An 18,545-nucleotide genomic window follows, 5' to 3' on the forward strand; every position below is an offset into this window, starting at 1 on the left:
TACGATCCAGGTGGAATGGTCCATTTCTTATGTAAGGTCTATGTGTGAACTTAAGGACAGTGTGTGTGTGTGTGTGTGTGTGTGTGTGTGTGTGTATCTGCCCCCAGTGCAGTGGTTCTCAACACCCCCTCCCCTCCCCACTCCTACAGCCCACACCCCCGGGAATTAAAACACTATTGAGAACCTGATAACATGTATACTTTCATCTGTACAAACCACTGTGTGAGTTGCTGCCACCTAGTGACTGGAGGCTTGTTGTCGTGGTTGTCCAGCGTGCCATATTCCATTGGAAGCTCCTCACGTCCCCCCACACCTCACCGAGCCACTCTTTGAGAAGTGCTGCCCTAGTGTGAGGCTTTGGAAACCTCTGGTTTGGAGGCAGAGCTGAGACAGAGCAGGAGACGTCAGATAGCGATGGTTCTGGACACAGTAACCCAGTTATTGGATAAAGGATGTTGGAGATGGAGCTGCCAGACTAGAGTGGAGTAATGGATGCAGCGAAAGAGGGCGTGGAGACGGTCGGTGTAACAGCAGAGCAGGTCGGGGACCTGATGGTTTTTCCATTTATTGGAAGAATATTCAATGACAAATTGCAGCATTAGCCCTGATGAGTTAGGATGTGGTTGCTCTCTGTCATGGACTCCACGGAGCAGCAGGACAGACAGAGTGAAGGCTGATGAAGATCCTCCGTTTCGGCAGCACAGTAATACCTGCGCTGTTTCACCCAGTACCATCTCAGAGTACACAGAGGGGCTGTAGGTACCACCCCCTACTCTGCAGGCATCCGTCCTGACCACCAAACCATCTGGTGGTTGATTAGTTTAGGTTAGACCCATTGTCTACACTGTGGAAAAATGGTCTTAGGCTCCACATGAAAAACAAGACATAAATTACAAACATAAAACAACAACAATTTAAAAAGAAAGACAGTCATAAAGCGCAGAGCTGGGAGTTCAGTTACAGGCAATTAAATCCAGTTGAACAATTTAATTACAACTGCTACGAAATAGTTCTCCTCGACATTTCTTGTGGATCGTGGGAGAATTTCTGAAAAATGAGAGCGGCAGATTAATGTGGTAGGAGTTTGGACGAGATGGATTACTTCATATGTGACAAAGTGTTTCTTTGGGTGTGTTTAACATGAACTGTGTTTGATTTAACTCAACTGAACCTTGGAGTCCGTGCTCTCTCCGTGTGGTTCGGTTTGATCAGAGTTGGGTCTCGAACAAATGACACAACTGTGGCCGGCTTTGAACCGCAGCGACCTGTAAGAAAAACCCGTTAGTCCAGTTTTTCTAGGTTAATTTAATTTTCTTTGAGTCATTGTTCTGTCTTGTTTCATCAGCTATGCTCTAAAGAGAAAAAGCTCTTTGATACTTCACGCTAATTTAACAAGGACGTATTGTTTTACTTGCGGTTAAAGAGGTTCCTTGACGTCTCAGTGAAACGTTGACACGTTTTGGTCAGAAAAAAAAAAACAGCGATCATAATTTGATTCTTTGCACACTTGGTTTTTGTTTACCTGTAAACAGTAATGAGCCACTGTGGGCTCCGCCCACTCCTTCCCAAGACGGGAGACCTGAGGTCCTTGATGTAACCATGGCAACATTTGAGCAGCGAGAGAGAAAAGAGTGCAGGTCAACAAACTGCTCAAGCATCTGCACCAGCAAACCACAGATCTTTGAACAGGCAGGAGGGGGCAGTATGAGAGGAGTGACTCGTGATTAGTTCAAGTTTAGGCAGACGCTTGTCTTGTCTTTGTCACGATAAAATCAAAAACCATAGATGCTGATTATTTGATGGAGGACAGTGGTTGGTTCAGTCCTCAGCTGTGCATGTGTTGGAGAGGCCGCAGGTGAAGAGGAGTCAGACACGCACAGTGGTGTCTAATGTTGCATTACGTTTGTATTATAATTCTGAGCAGAGCCAGGGTTCAACAGCAGTCTAACAGGCCACAGTCACAGGACGACTGTGTTGTACATTTGTTCTCTTACTTTTTCCGTTCACCGTGTGAGCGGAAATTACTGGCTTTAACGTCGGCGTCCAAATGTCAATTAGTAAAAACTGTTGTGCTTTGACTTTTCTTTAAACCTCTGCTGAATGTTACAATGAACAGCAGGTGACCTCGACCTGACCTTCACTGCAGCGAATTAGGAGGAATTTCTCAGTCTGACAACTTCTTCCCGCTGACTGTATTGACCAATCTCATTCAAACATTTCCATCTCGTGACTTTTGGACATTTTCCACATATTGAGTCTTATTGAACCTGCACCAACCAATTGGAAAACAGAGGGGAAAAACCCGGTCATTTTTTTGAAGAAGCTGACCTTCAGGTGTGAATTCACCCTCCAGTGAACGTTAGCCCTCGATTTTGATGCAACAGAAAAGTACAAATATTTGGAAGAACATCCAGCATACTTTGGACTCATCAAATGTTTGGACCAGTTATTTAAATCTGTCTCTAAGCCTGGTGTTTAGGTCTGTGACTTTAATTAATCGACTTTGATAAATTCATGAAAGACAAAGTCGTGCATTATATATAGTGAAATTCGTTTCCTAATTTCTGGAAAACTAATTACATCTGATGCACACACACCAACCCTGTAGGTGGCAGTAATGCACCTATACATTGTGATAGAAGATGAGACAGCATTGCCTGTTTGGAGGAAAGTTATTTTTTCTAACATCCTTCTAATGTGACTAAACCATACAAGAGTCATGTTATAATTTAATACAATATTATATAAATATATTTCTATATGTTATATATATTCACCAGAGCTGTGGGATTCCATTTTGTGGCGTCTGGATGATGTCAGCTCATTACTGATTTGCTTCTCCTAAAGCCCAGTTGGCCACATGCAGCACAGAGCAGTGGCTCGAGGGTCCGTTCCCACTCCTCCTTTCAAACCTTTTATTTGATTGTATCAGATAGAAAGATTTGAATTGAACCATAAAGACCTCCTTCTTACCCCAGTCCCCTTTGCACCGCTACACATATGGATAAATCTCAACGTTTGACAGATGCAGTTACATTTCCTCAGTGAGGATTATATAACCAGTGTTCAGAGGAAGGCTTCGACCAACGGCCGACTGCACTGGAAGACGGCTGAAATACTGATGCGCACATCTGCTAGGATCATCGACTTCTAGTTTGGCTGCTAAGGCAGTAGTCAGCGCAGTCTCAAGAGTTGGAACACAAGTGACAATTACTCCACGTCCACAGGGATTTTACATCTGATAGGCTCATCACATAAAAATCCAATGGATTTTCAAGGGCTATTGCAATCATATGGGTAGCCAGTAACAGTGGGCCAGAAAACAGCTCAATTTCCTCATAGGTTGTAACTGCAAAGACCAACAGTTGGTCCATTCATCTCCCCAGTATTGGCTTCAATCAGATTCCAGATTTTCAAGTCACAGCAGTCGGGCACAGGAATACAGAGAAGTGGATTTTATTAGCTGTACAGGACGTTTCCTGGTCTAAGTGGATGATCGCTGTGATCACTTTGTCCTTCGTCTGATTTTTTCCACACTGCACATTTGACTATAATGGACATGTATGACATAAAAGCAGGGAAGTAAAGGCCAGAGCATTACAACAGACCTGTGTTCAAAGGAAACCTGGATTCTAAGGCAGATGCTTAATGCACAGCTGACTTTTAAAGTCTGCTCCAGTCAAAAGCAGGGTTTGGTATTCATTTAATGTCCGACCCGATGACACCATTAACATATTTGTGCAAAGTCGCTCCATATTGACGTCGTTTGTTGTTGTTATAAATGTAAGTAAGAAATGTATAGTACTAAAGTAAAATAGCGTGAGGGGAAAGTTCAGCTTGGATTAGCTGTTAGCTCCTCTACCTCAACATCATCCAGCAGAACATTAGCCTCCACTGTCCAGCAGAACATTTATCATCGCTGTTCATACTAACGTTCTCCGCGCTGCGCAGTGGGACGAGAACTTTGGAGGTTTCCACATGTGCCAAGAGAAACACACGTCAGTGGATGACCTGGACAGGTCTGTCCCAGATCCTTGTCTCCTGTCCTTCTGTTCAACAAAAACAAACACTGTCCTTGATGAATGTCCTTGACTTCCATCTTGTCCTCTTAGCTTTGACCGAGGAGTGCAGCACAGGCTAACATACCACTGATGGTGACGTGTCTCCATCACAGTCTGGTCCGTTTCTAAAGGAGCAGCTGGTGATGTAGTATCTGTATATTCCATCGCCCACTGTAGACTCCTTGGCTAATCTGGATCTGTCTCAGTAAACCCTAGCTTGGTGCTATATTTTGGCAACGTTTTGACTATTCTTTCTTTATATTTGTCATGTTCTACGTCACACCAGGTCTGTTCTGTACTCACATCATTTACAATATTTTAAAACTGTTACTTGATTGTGAAGAAGTGTTTGAAAAAGAGCTCTGGTTTGAGTTTCCTCCCAATGTCCAAAAACATGCAGGATTAGATTAGATTAGATTAGATTAGGCTAGAATAGATTAGATTAATTTAGTTTAGATTAGATCAGTTAAATTTAGACTAGATTAGATTAGATTAGATTAGATTAGATTAGATTAGATTAGATTAGATTAGATTAGATTAGATTAGATTAGATTAGATGTGATTCGATTAATTTAGTTTAGATTAGATTACATTCAATTAAATTATATTAGATTAGATTGGATTCATTTAGATAAAATCAGTTATGTTTTGACTAGATCAGACTAGATTAAATTAGATTAGATTAGATACTCCCTCCTCCCGTCGCCAGGCGACTGACACCAGGAGTGGCTCCAGCTCTCCACTGACCCTGAGTTGGATTACGGTACATACATGTGGTAGAAGAAGATGAAGTACGTCACACACAAGTCATTGTGTTTGAACACAGTGTGTGTGTGTTTAATGGAGCCGTCACCATGATGACATGTCATGGGCATCTGGGCATCAAAAGACAAAGCCCCGAGACGATTGTTGTTTGTTTTGGGGAAATTCCCCCCTGATCATCGATGATGAAATTATTAATGAGACATTTGTTTTGGATTTCATACATGATATTTAATTGTGTTAACTGTGCATGAAATTTAACCAACATCTCATCTTGTAGTGTTTTACTAAAGGGTCTCTGCTGTGACTAACAGGCCCTAAACACTCACACACACACACACACACACACAGAGAGAGAGAGAGAGAGAGAGAACTGGCGGAGAGCCATGTGATCCGAGGAACACTGAGAGTGCACACTCAGAGCTGCAGTGATGTGAACAGTCACCTGACCCATAATTCATCCTCACCAGGTTCTGTGAATCAAAACAGTCCAAAGCCAAACTTCGAAGAAAAAAAAAAGAGCTGAGGACCTCTGTGACCGTCCATCATCCATTTACAGTGTGTATTTATGACCGACAGTCAAAGTGTGTGAAATATGAAAAATCTCAAATCCTTCCCAGATCTTGTAGGAACAACTTTTATTTGTACCAGATGTTTGAAAGTCTGGATCAGGAGAACGTGGATTCACTGAACAATTCCGGACTTTTAGGCGATTTGTAGGAAATGAAAAATACATTTTATTGACTATTATCCAGTGTTTCTGTAAAGGAAGTATGTCCACACGCTGGCCGCGGGGCTCAAACACGCTCAGGGGGCTTTTGTGATTTTGAGATAAATGGTGTAGTAATCTTTTGACGATTAACTATTTCTTAGAAAGTAGTCTTTCTCCTGGCTTAAGTCTGAGTCACGGAGGCCAAACTCACTGAAACAATAACACAAATCTTTTTTTTTTAACTCATGAAATATTCAATTTAAATTTGTAATTAACAGAACACAACAGAATATATATGTATATATATTTACATATATATGTGAATATATACTGTATATTTACATATTAGTGGAGTACGTGTTCTGTTCTAGCTGCATTTTAGTTCTGCTCCATGTTGGTTAAAAACCTTAACTTTGTTCGACTGTTTTCTTGGACTAATCTTGTATTTTTTGGTTTAATTAACTGTTTGGTTTTTTTTTTTTTGTTTTTACTGATTTCCTTATGTTTTTTTTTATTTTTTATTATTGATTTATCTGATTTAGTTTGCATGAGAAAACATTTAATGCTTTGTGGCTTGCATTTAATTTTATTACCAGTGTAAAGAAGCCATTTGTCATGCCTTAAATAGATATGGTCCAATGTAGGGCATTTGTTTGCCCTTTAATTATAGGTTTGGGTATCACAGTAGGAGCAGTTGGCTCTCGGCTGGTTGGTTGTTTGTTTGTTTTTTCATCTAATCTCCCTATAAAATGTTTGTTTTTTCAGAAACTCAGGGCTGAGTTTCTGGGTCGGGCCTTGTGCTCCTGGACTAATCTTTCAAGTGTTCACATAAAGCACACAAAGATGAAAGTTTGACTGTGAGCAGCACGATAACCACATAAATGTCAGCTTTGCTACTCTTCCATGGACGCAGCAGCGACTGGCTCTGATTCTGGTTGTGGTGAGAATGGTGCTGTGCCAAACATGTGGTTTGTGTTTGGTGTGTGAGGATGCAGGGGCACCCTGACATCGTGTAACGTGGTGGTAACATGCATGCGCTTTAAGATGCCCTGCTGGAATAATAATGTTCCTGCACTGATAGTTCACTCAGAGCATGTTTTCAATTTCTCATTGTGAGTGAAACAGAAGGGCAGGAGTCAACGCTGGCTCTTTGAGATGAACTCAATTGTGGTAGCAGAATAAATATATAAAGTCATCATTCTTCCTCCCTCTGCTGATTCATCTGAAACTGCCATTGGCTCCACATCTGCACACATCACTTTTTTCTTTTTTTTTTTACCCCTGATGAAGATGAATATTTTGTTATGATGCTCTGTATGTGACTTTTATGAATTCAGGGCAGATTTCTGAGTATGAAACTGCAGAGGAGCCGACTTTGAAGAGTCTTTGATTGTTGATTAGAGTCAGATGAGTGAGTCATGGCCACTCCTATAGCAGATCAACCAGAACACACTGTGTCACTGCGGCGTGGGGTTAGCTGTAGCTTAGCATCGCCGCACCAAAATAATAAAAAACGAATCTGCCGACTGCTGCCGACAGAGTCCGGTCTTATAAAAACCAACTACTGTGGGTTTTTTAGGAGTTGACTTAGCAGACCACAGAGGGACGGGCAGATTTAACAGGATTTACTTCATGTCACACGGGCAAACCCTCAAAAGTTGGCACTGCCTCGCTGATTCAGAGTGGACAGAAGAATAGAAAACAGCAGGAGCACGGCGCAAACTACAGCAGGACAAAAAAAAAAAAAACACTAAAAAAATCCTTTACTGAACTAGTACTGAGGCCTTCATGTAATTTACAGCAGTGGTTTTGAGGGTGGGGGCCAGCAGGGGGAACTAAAGGGGCCCCAGAAGATTGGAGGGAAGATAAGGGGAAAAAAGCAAATTTAGAAAAACAATTATTATTATTTTCCTATAACCATTTGTCCTGAACTAAACCAACACGTAAACTGCTGTAATCGTCCTGTTTCCAATAGTTGCTGAAAGACATGAAGACGTTATACTCTGTGTTGACCTGGCGGTTTGAGCATCCATCAGTCCATCATTCACATAATGATCTTCATTTTCAGACTCAATACTTTTTCAATAGAATTGAATTGTCAAAGTTGTTCCACAGTGTGGAGAACATTTAATTAAACCCTGAGTATAAATATCAAATTAGAAGTTGATTAACAACTGTCTACAGTAGAACCTAGAGCTGCCACTCTGTTAAATATCACAACTGGTCCAAAATTAACGGCACATTTTAATTGTTTTTAAAAGCACTTTAAATGAGACTTCATAGCAGATCTCACTATAGAGTTAAGATTTCACTGCTGTCTCTCCAAACTGCCTGAAGTCCTTTGCTGCTGTCCTCTCCGTGTCTCTCCAAACTGCCTGAAGTCCTTTCTGCACCTGTACTCCTTCTACTGCTACACTTCACATTCACACTTTTCCACAACAGTTAAGTCGATGCAGCATGGACTTTGTGGAGGTAAACACCAACCATGGCCGGGAGCAGAAAGACATATCATTGATTTGTATTGTTCTTACACCTTTTTAATGGTGTCTGTCTCCGTCCAGTCGGTCTTTAAAGCAGCAGGAGAAACGACTCTGACTGTTTTATCAAACACACACTGAGGCCCAGCGGCGGCGGCTGTTGTTGTAACCTTATCTCATTCATCTAGGCCTGGTTCTACTTCACCTTGTTCCAGTCCAAGTATTTATATGTAAACTGCACCATGTTGTGTCAACATGCTGGCCAGTTAGCACAGCTGTCGGCGTGCAAGCGAACGAAAGCGTGGCCGCGGGCAGGAGGAAGGAGCGCACTGAGCAGTGATGCAGCGGACGAATACGAACAAAGTTAATTGAAATATATATATATACTACATGTATACCTTTATATCTATGTGTTTATATTTATAAATTTACTCTATGTGTATATATGTGTGCAACTAACTACATGTATACCTTTATATCTGTGTTTATATTTATAAATATACTCTATGTGTATATATGTGTGCAACTATATACATATACTACATATAAACTACATATATACCTTTATATGTATGTGTTTATATGTATGTGTGTATATACATATATACATATAGTACATACAGTTAGCTGTATGTGTATATTTAAATAATTAAAAATAGTGAAAATAATATATAGCATAGTGTATTTTCTTCCAAAAGTTCATCTTTAAGTGTTTTATTCAGTTTTTATTTAAATAAATCAAACACAGTATAGAGGTAATTAACCGATGTCTCTTTTGAAGATTTACTGCCCAACTCTTCCAGTCAGTTATGAGTCTCTTTTTCATTCTTTCAGGACATTATCCTGCATCGTTTCTAAGAAAGAGTTTCTAAAAAAAAAAAGTTAATGGTTTTCCAGGGACTTTAAACAACGTCCTCGGGCTGTTCTTCAGATGTCGGTGCTCGTGGAGCGGCTCCGTGTCCAGGTAATCCCAAACAGATTTGTGAGATTAGATTTCCGGCTGTGTGAGGAACAAACAAACAAACATAAAAAAATGTCCCATCATGCACTCCTGACTAGATGTGTTTTGGTGGGTTTTGCAGAGTCATTATTGATCAGTAAGGTGCTGGAAAATGAACCAAATCAGAGTAAAGTGGCTACAAATGCAGCCCTAAACCAGCACACCACCTCCCCCACGCTGAACTGCTGGTCACCGTAGTACAGTTCTCATGACCTCCTGTTGACACACTGACAGAAGTCTGAACCGCAGAGTTTGAACTTGGACGTGTCACTGTGAAAGACCTTTGTCCAATCATCCTCATTTTTCCCTCCTTTTCTTTTCCCTAGAAACGTCCTCTGGCTGCAGTCCTCTTATTTAGATGATTTCTGATGCTGCATCTGGGAACACTTGATAGATGGCCTTACGGCCAGATGCGTTTCTCAGATCCTCTGCTAGACCTTTGCTAGATTCTTTTCTTCGTCTCAGTGTAGGGACTTTCAGATACTGATCAACTGACCTCGACATTTCTTTGGCCTGTCATTATGTTTCCTTTCTGCTTGTCACAAATGCTGGCGACAGTCTGTTCAATGTGCAGCCATAATCCTACTGTTTAGCCAACATCTCCTTGGGAAACACCTGCTGCTGAATATAACTGTCTTTGAAACCAAAGATTTTGGCTCATTTTCTGTATTAGATCATTTTTACAAGAAGTTTGAGCCGTTTCATTAATTACTCCTAAACCTTCACTTTACTGGTTTCAGGAGACAGTGGTGGTCTGTATGGACATTAAGGACAGAGGAGACAGTGGTGGTCTGTGTGGACATTAAGGACAGAGGAGACAGTGGTGGTCTGTGTGGACATTAAGGACAGAGGAGACAGTGGTGGTCTGTGTGGACATTAAAGACAGAGGAGACATTATTCCGATTCAAAGTCAAACATTTTAATCAGATTTTTTCATTTAGCTCATATCCATAATAACGTACACAAACTAAAGCTAAGCTAAATTCCACATTCACACGTTTCACTTCTTATAGTTTGTCTTTCTATTTTATTTTCTTATATAAGATTATTTCAAAAATACCTCTATTTCCTTTCCATAAAAAAATTCACTCCTGGAACTGTTTTGCAGAAGTGAATTTAACAACAAGAACTACCACAATGTCAGTATTTACTGATTAGGATTCTGAAGACTAGAAAAGAAAGTCCTCAGATGCCTAGGAGGAAAGGTTTTCTGCAGGACGTGGACTGAGACTAACTGGAGAAGCGCTCCTGCAGACCGGTTCATAAATCATCAGACTCTCTCAGCGTAAAACCCCGAAGAAAACAGGGACGACTGCGGACTTCTGCCTTTCACTGTTCTTTATGGCAGTTCTGAAACTCACCCCCGCCCTGCTCCCCCGTTCCTCTCACTCAAATTTTAAGGGCAATTTCATATATTTCAAGAGCGTTTTGCCTTGAGCCCTGACTAATTTCTGAGCTTGGCAGGAAGCCATATCTGCAGAGCCGAGTTTGGACTCCTGACTGGAGGCCACTGATAAAATAAACACGAACATTAGATCATTATATTAAAAACAAATACTTTCCGTATGTAGACATGTGCCACATGACATGCTAGCTAACTGGCTCCCCGCAGTATCTCTGTATTTCATGGAAATGTATGGAATCAATCATCCCAATAAGTGGATCCAAATATGTGGACATATTGGTCCAATAAGTGCAGGTACATAAGAAGTTGCCAGTTTACAGAATCAGGAGGGAAATTTTCCGTCTTACTCTCTCGCGTAATATATACAGAGCTAATACACAACGACACACACGCAGGCACATACTGCTGTTTTTCCGTGCAGCCTCAGCCTCCAGAGGTAAACAGTAGGTATTGTAGTAGTTTGGCAGGAGCAGTTTCAGGCCACCTACACAGAACCAGCCCAACATTACACCCCGACTAATTCACATGACCAGCTTAGACCGACCTGTGAATGGAACCACTGTGTGTGTGTGTGTGTGTGTGTGGATGTATGCAGAACTCAGAGTCCATGTGTGTGTGTTTGTGTTTGCTGGAGCTGCCAGAATAAAATACTGACTTGACTCGGACACCTTCACGTTGGCCTTTGCTGCGTTCATAAATAACAGCAGTCTGTTCAAACAGAATTACGAGCACAGACACTTGGAAGTACAGTACGCTGGAGTCCAAACACTGAAGAGTGTGTGTGCTTCTGACAAAATAAATTACCGAAAAAAACGCCCGAGTGTGTGTTTGAGTGTCTGCCAGGAGTGTGTTTATTACAAACACATTTAGTTCCATTAACAAAGTCCTAACGAACGTTGTTTAAAACACACAACAGTCTCCAATAAAACAAGACTAATGGCTTCACACACTGACATCACTGACATCACTGACATCAACACCGTTAATGAAACCTCTAAGATTTAACATCATGAGCTGCTGAGTCAGGAGGACATTTGGGATCAATGTCCAGACTGGGCTGAACCATTAACCCAGTGCTGTTAATGTTTTGGGACTGTGATAAAGAACTGCAGCAGTTAGATACCAGGAATTGAACCGGCAAACCTGTGATGTCCCTGCTGGTCTTCTACCATCAAATAAACCCCCAGTGTAGCTTGGATTTTGGATCATATAACCTCATAATCAAAGCAGAGAATAGCAAAAAAAAATCTAAAAGAAACTAAGGTTGTTTTAAATATCGAACTATTTTGGAAAAACTTAATGTGAACGGACGGTCGTTTGGTTTTGTTTCTAGTTTTTCTCGGTGTTTCAGTAGAATCTCTGGACCACATGGATCAGGTTCAGATAAAAATGCCTCTCTCTTGGCTGCGTCCGACCACAGCCATGTTTCACACAGATCAGTCTCCTGCTTTGTTGTGTGTGTTCATCCTGAGAGTGAGGGTGGTGCTGCATGTTTTACTGCATCTGGAGAAAACACACACACACACACACACAATTCTTTTAACTGGGTTCAGCCGCGTTCCTCCGATCTCACCTCAGCCCATGTTTATCTCTGCTGCTTTGACTCCACCGTGAACCGTAGATGCCGTTGTCAGTTTGACGAGCCTTTGATGCTGCACACAGGGCTCAACACGCAGGTTCCTTTAAGGCCAGAACAATGACGGATCGCTCCAGGACTCTGGTCCAGGCCCTTTATGAGGCTGATGCACAGAAAACAAACAGAACTCCTGGTGCCACAGCTGCAGGAGCAAAACAGCATCGCTACCAGAAACGATGAGTTTTCATTTTCTCCTCAACAGTGGTTGCCAATAGGCGGCCTGCAGTCCAGGACTGGCCCGTGGACTTTATTAATCGGCCCGCCACATGTTTTTGGGCAAATACTTTGATTAGAACTTTTTAATATTTTTGTTATTATTTTGGTACATTTTCACCTTTAAAGAGTCCCAGATGTGCATGCGGTTGGAACTGCTAATTCTGTGAAGTTTAGAGAACCATTTGTTCTTGTGATATTTGTCTGTGTTGGTCCTCTGGACTGGCTTGGTTATAGGACGACCTTTCACCTCTTCAGTTCTGGTGGACTGTGGTCCTCTCTCTTCTCCAAGTCGGTTCTGTGTTCTGTTCTTTACTTCTGTTGAGTTTTTCCGTGAACTCCTTTCAACACCTCAGACTTCAAACTGTGACTTTGAATTACTCTCACTTCAACAGCTTCACCTCTCTGAGACTGAGATCAGTGGACTGGAGAGCTCACTGTGCTGTGGCTGGTGGTGACTCATATTCTGGAGAACTGGTGTTTGTGTGGTGGGCTGCAGCACCAACAGCTCCTCCACCTGGTGCGTTTTATTTAGTCAGACCTTTGGCAGCAAATTCCTCTGCTCCTTAGCCGTGTTTTACTTTCCTTTTGGCTAACTTTTAGCAGCCTTTCTAAATTCTGGCTATGCCTAATCTCTATTTGGAGACGGCCGACCACCATGTGGCCCTGACAAACTCTCCATGGTTCTGAAATACATGTGGATTTCACATTAGCTTCAAGAAAAACTCTCAGTCTTCATTTCACCTAATTCAGATTGAATACATTTAACACCTGTTCTAATCATGTCAGTGTGAATGGACTTTCAGGATTAATAAACAGATTAAACCACAGTGTAATTAATGCATCATCAGTGCCAGTCAATCAGCCTCGTCTTCTGCTAAAGATATTCAGATGAATTAGTTTCACACTGTATATACTGGGGTGTAGGTTTCACTCAGTTTCGATTACTTGCTAGGCGGCGTGGGATCCCGTCCCAGAGTGCTGGAACAAACCGGCATCCGCTCTCACAAAGGCAGAATTCTGCTGAGGCTTAGATCATAACACAAGTCGGACAGAAGATACAAGTCTTCCTTCGCATAAACGCCGTCCAGGTCTTGATCTTGACTCGGTCTAATTTACAAGGATTTCTGTGTAACTACTCCAAACACTTGGCTCTCTTCGCCCCATGTGAAAATATTTGACTTCTGGAAAATTCAATTTCTTCTCACTGTGAAATTTCAGTGAAATGGCTCTGACGCTGGAGCGGAGCTGAGTGCAGCGCCGTCTGATTGACCATGTCCTCACTGCTGTTTATATTTAAAGTAACTGTACCCTCTAAAAGGAGAGGTCTAACTCTGCCGGCCCGTAGCCCACATCCGTAGCCCGCTTCCCCTTCACCTGATGTCAAAACTATAACCCAAAGCAGCACAAACTTTTTTTATATATATATAATTATATTTAATGAGTCATCGTCCATGCAGGAAAACCATTTACTGAAGAGGGTGCAGAAAGACCTGATGTAAAGTCTGTAGCTTTTCTTGAAAGGTGACGTCCACCGTCCACAAACATGAGTTGCTATGGACGAAGCCGCCGTCCACCCTATCATCGCTTGTCTTCAAGTCAAGTCCTTTTTATTTGTCTAACCCAGATTTACAAAACACACTCTGTCTGGATGGACTTTGCAGATTTGACATGAAAATGAAAATAAAATAACGTGGTGTTGTGTCTTCTCTGTCCTGGGCTGTTGTTCTGCTGCTGTTCTCCCCGCTCGCTGCTGCTGCGCTGACGACCCAGAGCCCTGATGGGCGTGGTCTCTAATTGAGGACATGCTGTGTTTAAGTTCCAGTTCCACACGGATTCAGTGCCGCAGCGTCTTACTCCGCCTGTGGTCGTTTTGTTAGCTTGTCTTTGTTATACTCACGCTGCGAAGTAATTCTTGTTTTTCGCTCGTAGTTTTTTGGATTCCTGCGCTCGGCCTAGTTGCATGTCTTCATTCAAACATGGAAACAGTTCGACACAGTTGAAGTCACTGGAGAGACTGTGGTCTCAATGTTCTGTTGGTGTCAAAGCTCTGCTCACTTTCTGTTCAGCTGACTGTGTTAACTGTGTAGAAAGGTCAGCCGTGTGCACCGCACAGACATGACAATACTGGACAACAATGGGGACAATCTTAGTTGGAGACATACTGGAAGATTCCAAAACATTTTACTGTAAGTTGATTTTCTCTCAATTTTACAGATTTTTATATAACTTCTTTTGTTTGTTAAATTGCTGACGTGTCTTACACAGTGCACAGTTTTTGACCGGCCTCCAGAAACCTCCATCTGTGAGTCACTTCTGTGACAATCACAGGCTGTCGCCCAGCGCAGCACGACTCCTGTCAGCGTCAGCGTTGGTGAAATCAGTGAGACGACGCGTTCCTTGGGCCGTGTCACCGCTGAGTCACAGCAGAACATCCTGTAGCTTTCAGAGAACTCTGCTGAGCAAAGCTCTGGGTGGTGAGACGGCAGAAGTTTCAAGGACAGAACAGTCCGTGTGACTTATCTGTCTGTGTCTCTGTCCCCGTCTCTGACACAGCATCACAGCCAGGTTCAGTTCAGTCTGCACTCAATCTGTCCCAGAGCTGGGCTTTCTCAGCCCTGCATAACAGATCAGGCTGGGGGTGGGGGGTGGGGGGGGTTCAAACGTTGTCACAGTCCAGCTCGCCGTGCTGGATCATTTGTTACTGACTATGAGAGACCCTTGCAGGACTTCACTGTTGGAGTCTCCCCTCAGGTCTTCAGTGCGTCCTGATGTATGATGTGAGTTGCCTCAGCACCACCGCACTTCACAGGTTTCCCACTGAGTCCAGGGCCCAAACCTTGACTCTTCATCAGGAAACTAGTCCACGGTCCGGTCAGGGGATCCGCAGAGAAACTGTTATCAGAGCGCTGGAGGTTCATACTTAAACCAGAGTTCAAAGGAAAGAGCAAAAAGGAAAGATTTTTAGGATTGTTGTTGAACATATTTAAAAAACAAAATTAAAACAAAATATCAACGTTTGACATCAGATTCTCTGGTGAGGTTGACGTGTCTGGTCTCTCACAGGGGTTTCACTCTGAGTTGGTGTTTCAGGAGATTATATCCTTGATTTGACGTGTTTGGTCTCTCACAGGGGTTTCACTTTGAGTTGGTGTTTCAGGAGATTATATCCGTTCTTACAGACTGTCTGTAGAGAATTTTCATTCATTTTAATTTGAACACCTCCGTTAGCTAACACTCAAACCGTCTTTGCCTCCTCACACAGTGGTCAGCACTTTGAAACTAAAAATCGCTCTAATTTGTGCTAAAGTGGAGACAATTTTGCCTCAAATTGGTGCTGGTTTGGCAGCTCCACTGGTATTTTCAAATATTTTCAGTCCATTATTCTTCAGTCCACTTATTTTGTTCTGACATGATAGAGTTTTGATGTGTGTGACCACAAAGTTTCTTTAATTGCGAAGTTAAATGTTGATTTCTGATGTTTTTGTTTTTTTTTCCCCAAAGCTGAGACAAACAGAGTCGATCTGTTAATGGTTTTATTGTTTTAGCTTCTACTCTGTTTCTAATTCACTGTTTTTGGAACTACACTCTCACATTCTTTGTTGATGAATTCACTCCCATTACTTTTGTGTGGAAGTTCATCTAAAACAGAAGTGGTTCTGATGGTTCATCAGGCACACCTGTTGATCAGCCTCAGGTGACCTCTGCCCCCTGTAAGAGCCCGGGGAGCCCCATGTGGGGTCAGTGCCTTGCTCAGAGCCCCTCAGTGGTAACTTGGCAGCTGGTGGACTCAAACCTGAAACCTTCCTGACCCAACATGGCGTTATTAGCACCACGCTCTACCCAACTGAGCTAACCAATCAGCATGGACCAGGCCATAAAACTGAAGTCCAATGAGGAACAGATGTACCTAGAGCAAGTTGTGTGAATGGTTGAATACAAAATAACCAGGAAAAAGAACTAAACTCTCCTGGCTACAGTTGGAGTCATGCAGCTAAAATGAGGTGGAAAAATTATCTTTAAAAAAAATCACATTAGGAGAAAGGAAAAAAAAACCTAAAATACTGCCAATCTAGAAAATGAGCGGCAAAAATGAAATGTAATAAAAGTATGGTGCCAATGTACTGCATTGGTGAATAACTCAAATTAAGAGCTGTAATAAAATCATAAGTTTTAAGTTTCTCTTTGAAAGATTCCAGGAGTGCTGACTGTTTTAATGTCCGAGGGGAGAGCGTTCCAGAGTTTGAAGCCATTAGAACAGAAACCCTACGCTCGCAGGTCACTTTAGGAGTTTTCAAAAGGCAGACTGTGGAGGATCTGAGGGTTTAAAAGATGGACTTCCACTTATGCATGAAGGTGCTGAATAAATGTTGAGTTTGGGTTTTTTTTTTTTTTTTTGCAGAGTGTTTTAGCTGCAGGGTTTTTTAAATGTGGGATCTGCAGAAAAACCATGAAACGCAGCACGTTAGAAGTGTAAAATCTGAAAACTCTGCTTTTATTTCTACCAGGTCACAGGGTTGATGCCTGTGACAGGCTGAAGGTGTGATGGGGTAATTGTAGTTGTGGATCCAGGGCCCAGTGGTCTCCCATCAATCTCCTTCACTGCTGCCTTGATTAACAGAGTGCTCTCCTAAATCCTTCCACCCAGCACACCCTCTCTAATTACCACGTCCGCTTTTTCATTCACGCTGACACGACCTAGCATAAATCACCACACTGAGGCCAGGGCTTCACTTTTATTACCGCAGACATCAGTGAAGCAGCTGAGCTCTGGACCCGTGGTCTGATGCCGGGGCGCCGGATCAGACTGCTCGGTGAGTTCAGATATGTGGAGACTCCCTGAAGAATTTCTGCTCATGTCTCAGCTGTGCTGGCTGCGGAGTGTTGCGGTACTGGAAGCAGCAGCGTTAATAAAGTGAAATGATGAAAATCACACCCACAGAGTAGCACATTTGTCCCTACACTCAGGATTTATGTTTGTTATTGTTATTCTTGCCTTGAATCTTCCTGTTCTGCTCCAGGACAAGTGCAGCCAGAGTCTCCTGAGTCCGACTGAAACCAAGGCGACGCTGGTTTGGTTTGGCTGATGAGGCCCCGTGCTCTGATGTAGACCATTAAATACTGATATGCGGAGCTGTCACTGGCTTCAGATTTACGACACAAAAGCCACAAAAATGTCACAGCTTCATGAGACAAGAGGAGCAGAGGGTTGGTGAATTTGACTTCTCAGAATTTTTGATTGAAAAAGTGATCCTGGCCGGGGCGTACTGTATTTCTTGGCTCTGCCTGTTTTGGAGCTGCCAAATTCACAACAGGACATTTAATTGCACTCTTACTGTAAAAGGAGTTCTCCTCTGTCTCTGCTGTCCTTACTGCAGAAGGTCACGTTCTTCTTCTTCCTGTGGACTCATTCAATATAACGCACGGAAGGGAACGCATCCAAGGAGCTCAGATTAACCTAAAATATTAAAAGCCTTGATTTTTTTTTTTTTTTTCAGGCTGATGTTGGAGTTTTAGCACCCAAGTATGTTTAACTTCCAGAGTTATGAGTAACACATTTCATTTCTGGAAGCAGAGTTTTTGTTTCATTCATTGCAAATGGAGCCATCGTCGACACGAGCGGTGTTTGAGGACTGGAAATGTGCAGAAGGGAAATGAAAGATTTACTTGGAAAAGTGGCGAAGTCCTTGGCAAATCCCAGGTAAAGGATTGTTAAGTGCTAAAACAGTGATGTGTTCCTGGTAATTTGTTACACCGTCCAAACTAAAGTGCTCCCTGCCTCCCGCTGCCCCCCCTCCCTCTCCCTCCGTCCCCCTTCCAGGACAGCGCACATTTAAAGCTGAAACCCATCATCAGTCTGCGGCCCTCAGGATGTTGGCTCATCCACTCAGTGGTTAATGTGACATGCTGCTCAGTCCCAGTGAGAAGAACCATCATCAGCTCATTAGACCTGAAGACAGACGCTGACACTGTCTTCAACGGGCTGTCCTACTGATCCAGACCAAGACAGAGCAAACAGGTGGATGGACAGGATTAGATGGGCTGGTCTGTGGGGGTGGTCTGTGGGGGTGGTCTGTGGGGGGTGGAGAGGGTAAGATCATTGTTGATTAATTTTCTCATATAAAACTAATCCAAGGTTTGTCCCCCACGCCCCTGTGTGGCTGGGTCAAGCCTGTGGGGACCAACAGTGACCTGGGTTTTCTGGCGGACATTCCTGACACCACGTGGGGTATCAACGGGAAACACGGCCACAGTGTTGGTCACACACCGGCTAATATG

This window comes from Cynoglossus semilaevis, chromosome 9, assembly GCF_000523025.1.
Source record: "Cynoglossus semilaevis isolate Cse_v1.0 chromosome 9, Cse_v1.0, whole genome shotgun sequence".
Lineage (NCBI taxonomy): Eukaryota > Metazoa > Chordata > Actinopteri > Pleuronectiformes > Cynoglossidae > Cynoglossus > Cynoglossus semilaevis.